We start from the raw sequence: 10,383 nt of genomic DNA, 5'->3' as shown, positions 1-10,383 counted from the left end.
CATTGGGCTTCTTCCCCGAAGCCCCTCCTGTTTATCCCTCCTCTGACTTCCGTTTCCGGATATGCTCCAAATCTATCTCTCTCTCCCTCGCCCTGGAAATCATGGAGTCCAGGGTGGGGCAAGCTAAGAAACTAACGTGCTCCCGGATATCAGCTCGGAGCATGTCATGATAGCGGGTCCTCCTCATGTCCTCATCACCCGCATATTGGGGCACCAAAAGTGCCCTCTCCCGGAACTTGGCGGTGATCTCCGCCACAGTCTCAGTCATCTGTCTCATGTCCAAAAACTCCCTGGCCAGCTGCTGAAGCTCGACAGCCGGTGCAAACTCTACCCTGAACCTGGTCACAAAGTCCGACCATGTCATAGCCTCGATAACTGAGGCTCCCAAAGAGTCACCCACTGACACCTACCAATCTTAAGCTCGGTCTCGTAAACATCCTGCTGCATACCTCACCTTTGACCCCTCAGGGCAGAAGCTGGTCAACTGTGCAGACTCGATGTCTACAATCCATCACCTGGAAATAATGGGGTCCTTCACCCCATGGAAATCCGGCACACCACTGCCCCTGAAGTCCTTAAAGGACAGCGTGCGAGATCCCGACTGGCCAGATGCCATGTCACTCCTGAATGCCTGGAGTCGATCCTCCATTATCTCCAATATCCCCTCATTGATTGACCCGAAGATAATGGGGGTCGACTCAAGGATACCTCTGGTGATCTCTGACGCGATGAACTCGCGCAGCCTCTCATCTACTGGCTCAGAACCTGATCCCGAACCCGATCCCTCTCCTGAACTTCCAACTGCTGGCCTCGGGCGTAGTACCACCATTACGAAATACAAAGAAATAACAACTGTTAGCGATACTGATACCCCTGGAGGGATCCCACCGACTACAAGTTCCCTAGTCTTATCTTAGCTTTCCTCGGTTTGGGTACGGATCCTCTGCTTTCAGTAGTACGGGCCCATACTACCTTCCACATCTATCTGTACCTTCCCCAAGGACCGCCTCGACTCAACCAGGTCCCTTCCCTTACCGTTGATCACGGCTACTCTTTATCCTAGGCTTACCCTAGGAAACCTCTGACGCCAATTAACTATTACCTGAATACAATCACACGTGCTGAGGCTCGGATAATCCTTCGAGTAAGGGACTCATATCTACAACGGTTAAGACTCAAACAAGAGCTACGCAATAGAGTCAAATCCAACACTCTGAGATTATTCAACCCTGGTCACATGTAACTTTAACGTATTCACCTAACAGTTAACTCCCATCACTTCAAGGCCCACATAGCACAAAGCAAACAACATTTGGATGTAAGAAAAACAATCTCAAGCAACTCTATCCTTGAAGAGAGAACTGGACAGCATACAATGCTAAACTCGTACTATCAGGAATAACCTAAACAGGCTACCCTACTGCTGTCTACTCAACTCTAGCATGCAACTCTTTCATATACTGAAGCATATAAAGCTGGCACATAAGGCATCGCTCCTAGATCCTTAGTCATATTCTAGCATGCTGTTTTACAGGAACTGATAAACATAAATAAACTTGTATGGGTACATTGGGGAATACTTACTTGAGCTTGGCCGGTCGCGCACATTACACACATTGTTCTTTCTTAAAACCCTTTACTTAACCTTTTAGACAACATCTTCTATTTCCAAAATCTTTTAATCCCTCGATTTGAGTTCAAACACCCCCGAAGGCGTGTCCGAATCCCTCAAACCAGGGCTCTGATACCAACTTGTAACGACCCAATTTTCACGTCTAAAAATTTCGTTTTTAAAACATTACTTTAGAAAACATTAATAAATAGAAACATTGTTTGATCAAACTACATCAAAACATAAACCATGTTCAAAAGTCAAGTCATACAACCAATCAAAACATCAGAGTATAAATCCCAGAGAAATTTAATAGATGCGGAAACCAGTGTGTGTGCATGATGTGCCGCTACCGTGCCAGCTCCTTCCCCTTCGATGAAGAGGTACCTGAAACCAAAACTGTAAACTATAAGCACAAAGCTTAGTGAGTTCCCCCATCGTACCACATAACATACAATACATAACATACATACTGCCAGGCTATTTTGGGGTCCCTGACTACCCGGTACGGCTATTCTGGGGTGCCGACTACCCGTGCGGCCATTCTAGGGTGCCGTCCTACCTGTGTCAAGCCCTTCTGGGGTGCTGACCTACCCATGTCGAGCTATTCTGGGGTGCTGACTACCCTTCGTTCCTAACAACCGAACCTCGGGGACTATTTCACCCCTTACTACTACCATCACATATATCATAAGACAAACATAATATCAGACGTATCTGGGGTGTATGACTACCCATCTGTCCTAACAACCGAACTTTACTACTATCACGTACAACATATCATGCCAACATATAACATATCGGTAGTATCAAACCTAGATGATATCACAAAGACAATCATCTAACATACAACTCCTACTGGTGGGCCGGCATTGTGGCCTTAGATCCACCGCTACTGAAGGGTAACTCACCTTGGAGTAGCTGCTGATCTATGTGGGAATAGTCTGTCTGCTGCTGTTCCTGCTTCGGAAATCCTCCGGCTCAAGGAAATCACTGAGAGGACACTAAGATGCTTGGCTTCCTTCCCTTCCTCCTGATCTACTCCACTTCCTTCACAAAATCTTCAATAATACACCTTAAGATGCCTCAAACTCACAAGAACAAGAGCTAGGACGTATGGAGAGGTTCTGGGGGTGAATGGGGCGGAGTTGGGGCGCAAATGGATGTTTAAATAGGGTGTAAACCCTTGGAAATTAGGGTTTCATCAAACAGCGCAGACTCGTCGAGTCCCTAATGTGGACTCGTCGAGTCACCATCTAATCCACACCCCAGAGTCTCGTCTCTACTCGGCGAGTCGGGCCTCCAACTTGCCGAGTCCACGGCCGAAACACAAATACTTAAGGCAAAACTCACGTACCAGGAACCAGGTGCTACACAATCACATGTGATTCTAACTAATTTTCCAAGAATTGATATGAATTTAGGGCATCAAATGACACATAATTAGGGGTGTTTGACATGTTTAAGGTCCCCAAACTATTTTTAGATGATTCTAGGATTTATTCCAAGGCTTTTGGTGAAGTTACAAGGCATTCTAACATGTTTAAATGAGTTTACTCTCCATGTTTGAGGAGTTTACAGCCCAAGCACATTCCTTGGCTGTAAACTCGTGTTTGCCCCTCAAAATCCATGTCTAGGGTGTTGTATGTCCGGGTTTGTAAGCCTTAAGGTCATATCTAAGTCCAAATGTTGGCTTGGAAGGGTTAAGGTGCTTAAAAACCCCATTATTATGTGTTTACGGACCAAGCATGCTCGTTGGCCATAAACACATGTTTCAGGTCCAAAATGATAGATTAAACACGAATTTGAAGGCCTAAGAGGTTACACAACAAGTTAGGGATGTTACCTCAAAGATTTGGAGCCTTAATTCAATGTTTTTGGACCTTAAATCTTTGGTTGAGGAGAGTGGTTAGAGAGAGAGAGTAGTGAGATGAAGCAAAAGCTTCAAATGGAAGCTTAAACATCTTTATATAGTGTCTAAGTTTTGGACACGGTGAAATTCTACCCGATACTGGCGTTATACGGTGCTTTTGGTCGCACCCAATTGAGTTACCGTAACCCGATATGGTAAATTCTAAAATGTTTCCGATTATTAATATGAAGTGCTAATGTGAGTTCTAAACATGTTTAGACACTCATTAAGTCATAATAGAAGTCCCACAATTATGACCTAATTAAATGATAAAATCGGAAACGAAATTGGTAACAACGTCTGGATTATCGAAATGAATTACGAAAAGGGTTACAAGCAATGATACGAATTTTCGGGTTGTTACATTATCCCCCGTTAGAGGGAATTTCATCCCGAAATTCAGAATTAAGGTACAAATCATGGATCAGGAAAGTGGTGTGGATACTTCAGTTTCATTGAGTCTTCACGCTCCCAAGTGAATTCCGGTCCCTGCTTGGCATTCCAGCTAACCTTGACTATCACTATGCGGCTTTGCTTCGTGCGTTTGACCTCTCGATCCATGATTTCGATTGGTTCCTCCATGAAGTTCAAGTTTTCGTTGATCTCAATCTCATCTACAGGAATCACTAGGGTTTCATCGGATAAGCACTTCTTGAGATTTGAGACATGGAAGACAGGATGGGTGTTACTGAGTTCGTGAGGTAATCGAAGTTTATAGGCTACCAGACCGATCCTGGCAAGGATCTTGGAGGGTCCAATGTACCTCGGATTAAGTTTACCATGCTTTCCGAAGCGTACCATGCCTTTCCAGGGCGAGAGCTTCAATAGGTCATGGTCTCCAACCTGGAACTCCAGAGGTTTCCGTCGGTTATCGGCATAACTTTTCTGTCAATCACGTGAGGCTTTCAGTCGGTCTTGGATTCGGATGATCTTTTCGGTGGATTCATGGATGATTTCAGGACCAGTGAGAGCACTATCGGGAAATCGACTCCTGGCTAGCTGCGTGTCCCCTACCTCGGCCCAACATAGAGGGGATCTACACTTACGACCGTAGAGGGCTTCGAACTGGGCAGCGTTGATACTGGTATGGTAGTTGTTTTTGTACGAGAACTCGATCAATGGAAAATGTGTGTCCCACGATTTTCCGAAATCGATGACACATTCCCTAAGCATGTCTTCCAGGGTTTGGATAGTCCTCTTACTCTGTCCGTCGGTCTGAGGATGATAGTTGTGCTCATGTCTAGCTTGGTTCCAAAAGCTTTCTGGAGAGACTGTCAGAATCTGGAGGTAAACCTGCTATCTTGATCAGAGATAATGGATGCAGGTACACCATGCAGTCGAACTACCTCATGGATGTAGATTCGCACGAGTCTTTCCATTTTGAACGATTCTTTGATCGGGATGAAGTGAGCGGATTTTGTCAAACGATAGAAAATTACCCAAATGGTATCGTACCCACTCGGACACTTGGGTAGCTTGGTGATGAAGTCCATGGTAATCATCTCCCATTTCCATTCGGGTATCTCGGGTTGCTGGAGCAGACCCGAGGGTTTCTGGTACTCGACTTTCACCTTGGCGCAAGTCATACAGTTGCCCACAAACGTAGCAACCTCGGCTTTCATGTTCGACCACCAATATTGTTTCTTGAGATCTAAGTACATCTTATCCGAACCTGGGTGAACGGAGTATTTAGTCTTGTGTGCTTCCTTCTTGACAATTTCCCTGAATCCTCCGGACTTTGGAATCCAGATTCGGTCCATGAAACAGTAGACTCCGTCACCTCTAATCTCAAGTTTCTTATCCATTCCCCTCAAGGTTTCGATCGACACGTTCTCAGGCTTGAGAGCTTCTATCTGGGCATCTCGGATTTGCATGGATAAATGGGAATGGATAGTCATTGTCAAGGTCTTCACTTTTTGGCTTGAACTTTCCTTTCGGCTAAGTGCATCTGCCACCACATTGGCCTTCCCGGGATGGTAGCGAATCTCGCACTCATAATCGATGAGTAACTCTACCCATCGCCGTTGCCTCATGTTTAGGTCTTTCTGATTGAGGATATGTTGCAGACTCTTATGGTCAGTGAAGATCATACACTTGCTTCCGTAGAGATAATGTCTACAAATATTCAATGCAAAGACTACGACTCCTAACTCCAATTCATGTGTGGTATAGTTGACCTCGTGTGCTTTCAGCTGTCTTGAGGCATAAGCAATCACTTTTCCTCTTTGCATAAGCACACAGCCTAAGCCCTGATTAGACGCATCACAATAAACAACTAAGTCTTATGTCCCTTCGGGTAGGGACAGAACAGGTGCGCTACACAAGGCTTGCTTTAACGTTTGGAACGTTGATTCTTGCTTTTCACTCCAACAAAAGGGTACACCTTTCTGCATAAGAGTGATTAGGGGTTTGGCGATTTTGGAAAAGTTATGGATGAATCTTCGATAATAGCCGGCGACACCCAAGAATTGACGGATTTCTGTAGGTGTCTTTGGTGCTGACCAATTCTCTATCGCTTTAATCTTGGAAGGATCCACATGAATGCCCTCATCGCTTACCACGTGACCGAGGAAAGTTACCTTTCGTATCCAGAACTCACACATGGAAAATTTCGCGTACAACTTTTCGGATCTAAGAGTTTCCAACACTAACCTCAAGTGTTGCTTGTGGTCTTCTTCGCTCATAGAGTAGACGAGGATGTCGTCAATGAACACGATGATGAATTTGTCTAAGAAAGGACGACACACCCGGTTCATCAGGTCCATGAACATAGCCGGTGCATTGGTTAGACCGAAGGGCATCACTACGAACTCGTAGTGTCCATGCCGAGTCATAAAAGCTGTTTTGGAAATATCACTCTCTAGAACTCGTAGTTGTTGGTACCCTGACCGAAGGTCTATTTTGGAGAAGTAGTTGGCTCCCTAAAGTTGATCGAATAGGTCATCTATTCGCGGGAGAGGCTATCAGTTCTTTATGGTCAACTTATTCAGTTCACGGTAGTTGATACACATCCAGAAGGATCCATCTTTCTTCTTGACAAACAATACCGGAGCTGCCCAGGGTGAGGAACTCGGTCTAATGAATCCTTTAATGAGCAACTCATTGAGTTGGCTGGATAACTTCTGTATTTCTGCTGGAACTAAGCGATACGGAGACTTCGCTATAGGGTTAGCTCCAGGAATTAGGTCAATGCGGAACTCGACCTAACGTTCAGGAGGAATTCCTGGAAGCTCTTTGGGAAATACATTAGGAAAGTTACAGACTTCGGGGATGCTCGCAAGGTCTTTAACTTCCGGTTTCTCGTTGATTACATGGGCTAAGAATGCAATGCACTCCTTTCGCAGGAGCTTTTGAGCTTTGATGCAGGAAATGATACGAAGACTGGAACTGAGTTTATCACCATAAATTACAAGAGTTTGACCCGACAGAAGGTTGAGATGGATGGCTTTTTCATATCAAAGGACGTCAGCATGATTGGGACTCAACCAATCCATGCCAATGATGAAATCAAAGCTCTTAATGGAAACTAGCATAAGATCTATAGGAAATGAGTGGTCATTCAGGGTAGGGGTACAACCTACGAACACCTCACTGGCACTTTCTTTCTCACCGTTAGCCATCTCGATGGTAAACGTTTCAGTTAAAGGTTGGGGATTATGTTTTAGGTTATGTTTGAATGTTTTACTAACAAAACTCCTTTCAGCACCCGAATCGAAAAGAATACTAGCATATGAGTTGTCGAGAAGGAATGTACCCGAGACAATAGTAGGATCGGCGACTGCTTCCTCCCGTCCCATGACTAGGACTCTTCCAATGTTATCAGCTGTTGACTTCTTGGGCAGTTCCTTTTAAAGTGACCAACCTCTCCACAGTTATAGCAGGCTTGACCAACACCTGCTCCAGATGATTGATTGGCCGATTGGGCTGGAGTTTTGCAGAATCGGATCGTGTGCCCCTTCATACCACAATTGGTACAAGATAGTTCTCAGCAGGGGCTGGGGTTGTTGTGATATATGAATTTGTCACATAGAGGAAGATTACCAGCATACCTGCTGGTAGGAGTTGGAGCTGTGGATCCCACGACAGAAGCAGAAGCAACTTGGGTAGTAGTAGCATGAACTACTACAGTCTGCTGTTTCTTGGAAGATCCTTGGGAAGATTGACCCTTCTTCTTCTTCCAGAATTTGCTCTTCTCACCACTCCTTTTAGTCGGCTCAAGAGTGGTAGTGGTTTCCTCAACATCATCGCTATGATCAATCAAGGTCTGGGCTAAACTCTTGGCACTGTCATAGGTATCCGGACGTACAGTTAGAACATTTGCCTTTGTTGGCTGGGTTAGCCCCCAGATGAACCTTTCTATCTTTTTACTTTCAGGAGTGACCAATCCCGGGCAGAGAAGTGCGAGGTCATCGAATCGAGAAGTGTATGCAGCAATATTGGAACCCTTCATCTTCAGGTTCCAGAGCTCGTGCTCTAGCTTCTGCTTTTCACCATGGGGATAGTATTCAACTATCAGGAGTTCTTTCATGGCTTCCCAACCCATGGCATTGGCTACGGGTAGGGTCAGAGATTTGACTCGGCCATTCCACCAAGTTAAGGCTTTATCAATGAAGGTACAGGCTGCGAACTTGACCTTATCAGATTCCGCACAGGCACAAATTACAAAGATGGATTCGATTTTCTCGAACCATCGGGATAAGGAAATGACACCTCCAGTGCCATCGAAGGATGTTGGTTTCACATTCATGAAATCTTTATAGGAACCCTCCTTTCTGTGTCCCTGATTATTTTCTTGGTTTTTGGGGCTGGGGACCCCCTCCTGAGCTACCGAGGTTCATTTGTGACATAGTTGCTACCATTGCAGCGGTCAGAACTGTCTAAAGCAATGCAAGATCATACTGAGGAGGAGGTGGCGGTGAAGGAGGATTGTTGTTGTTCTTTGAGCTGGGTCTCTTTCTGGGAGGCATCTTGATCTAATAAGATCAAGAAAGAGAAAGGATGGTAAGTCCTCCAAATTGAATCGATAGATATGACAATTATATATCCCAAATAAGCGATAAAGCAGGAAAGAGTTATCAAAACAGATAATTTATCGCTAATAAATAATTAGGGATCATCGCTTGATCAAGGATTTCTATAAAGGATTGGCTCGGGAAATACTCCCATAGTATTTCATGGTTCGCTACGATAATGGTTCGATGTTTGTGGTATTAGGGTAAGTTTTAGGCATGTCGCACACCATAGTCACTCCGAAACACATGTTGGCCGTGTCTCGAATGAATATAGTTGGCCAGGCTATATTGATCCTAGACACGACTACATAACTGCCCAGGTTTAACCGTATCATACAACACCCATTTACTTATGTTTTGTTCTACTTATGGTTACCGATCTCAACAGTTCGGTATACTTGTATACTTTTGAAAATACTTATAGTTTAAAGATACTTTTAATTCAGAGCACTTAGGCCCTTTAGTGTTTATAGTTTTATACCATGTAAGGTTTGGTATACTTTATTCACTATAAACAAGGGCTCTGATACCAATCTGTCACACCCTGAAAATTGAAGGCGAAAACATTTCCGGGGTTGACTCCATGTTGTGTATAAAATCCAATGCACATAGTAAGTAAAGTAAAACAACCATTACATTTGTTTCAAAAGTAAAGTTATACAAGTGATACATAGTATATATGAACAAAATGAAACGGGTCTTCTGAGCACTTCGTCTTCGAACAAAAAGGATCTTCAGGTACCTGTCTAATGCTGACCTAAGAATACAAGCAGTTTGAAAATCAGCATAACGCTGCTGAGTTCATAAGCGGTTTTGGTTTTGTGAAAAATGCACAAGTCTCCTGTCTGTTACTGAAAATGTTACACACACCAAGAAAATCCCATATTTTCTTAAGAAGGTTGGTTATTGAATTCCCAAAATGTAATGTAAGGTTGTATGCTGAAAAACATGTTTACTCTTATGAATGTAAAGTTATCTGGATTGTTACACTTTTCTGATTATGTACAATGTTCCCCAGGAAAATCCCATATTTTCCTAATGTGAAAGATGTTGGTTACCAATGTGAAGATGTATACTGAAAACCCGGTTATCTTGTGAAATGTATTAGTTTTAACACATATATAAAACTAATATTTACAAAGTAAATTAATTACTTATTCATTATTACTTTTAAGTAAATCTCTGTTATCCTAATTGCGAGTCCCATAACCATACAATAAGACTAAATATGGCAATAAGTAGTCCACATCACCTTATGACTTTTGTCACCCTTGAACCATTTCGGTTCGACTGTAGCTAGCAGCCAGGTGTGGGGTAGTCAGCCCCGTATAGATCTATACACTCAAGTCACACTCCTTTATCTATGAGATTATGGTTACGGTTGCGGTCCTCCACTTGCGTATCTCTGTGGAGTGTTCACCGAGGACGTGTCTCCAATTATATAGGAATAACAAATTTACTAGTAATAATACGATGATCCTCCACTCGCGTATCTCTGTGGAGTGTTACCGAGGAAAAAATAGTGTACAAAGTTTTATGTTCAAAGGTTTAAATGTCATGCTTTTAAGTGATAAAAATGTGGAAAGCCATTTGTGAAATAATAAACATAACAACTTATAACAAATTTCACAAATAATGTATATGATTATCCTGCGAGTTTCAAACTGTTATCCGTTATGATTATCAGTGTCAAAAGCATATGAAATATGAAACACACATATGTAAAACAAGTTTTTGAGTATAAGTAATCCCTTGTACTTTGCTTGTATTCCCCCATTGAAAACAGTGAAAACAGTGAAAAAGGGTAGCGGTATGAACTCACCAGACGAGAAAGCGCAATTGTTTCA

Source organism: Lactuca saligna, chromosome 1 (assembly GCF_052625555.1).
Source record: "Lactuca saligna cultivar CGN05327 chromosome 1, ASM5262555v1, whole genome shotgun sequence".
Lineage (NCBI taxonomy): Eukaryota > Viridiplantae > Streptophyta > Magnoliopsida > Asterales > Asteraceae > Lactuca > Lactuca saligna.
The sequence above is the reverse complement of the archived record's forward strand: the minus strand, read 5'-3'. Positions refer to the sequence as shown.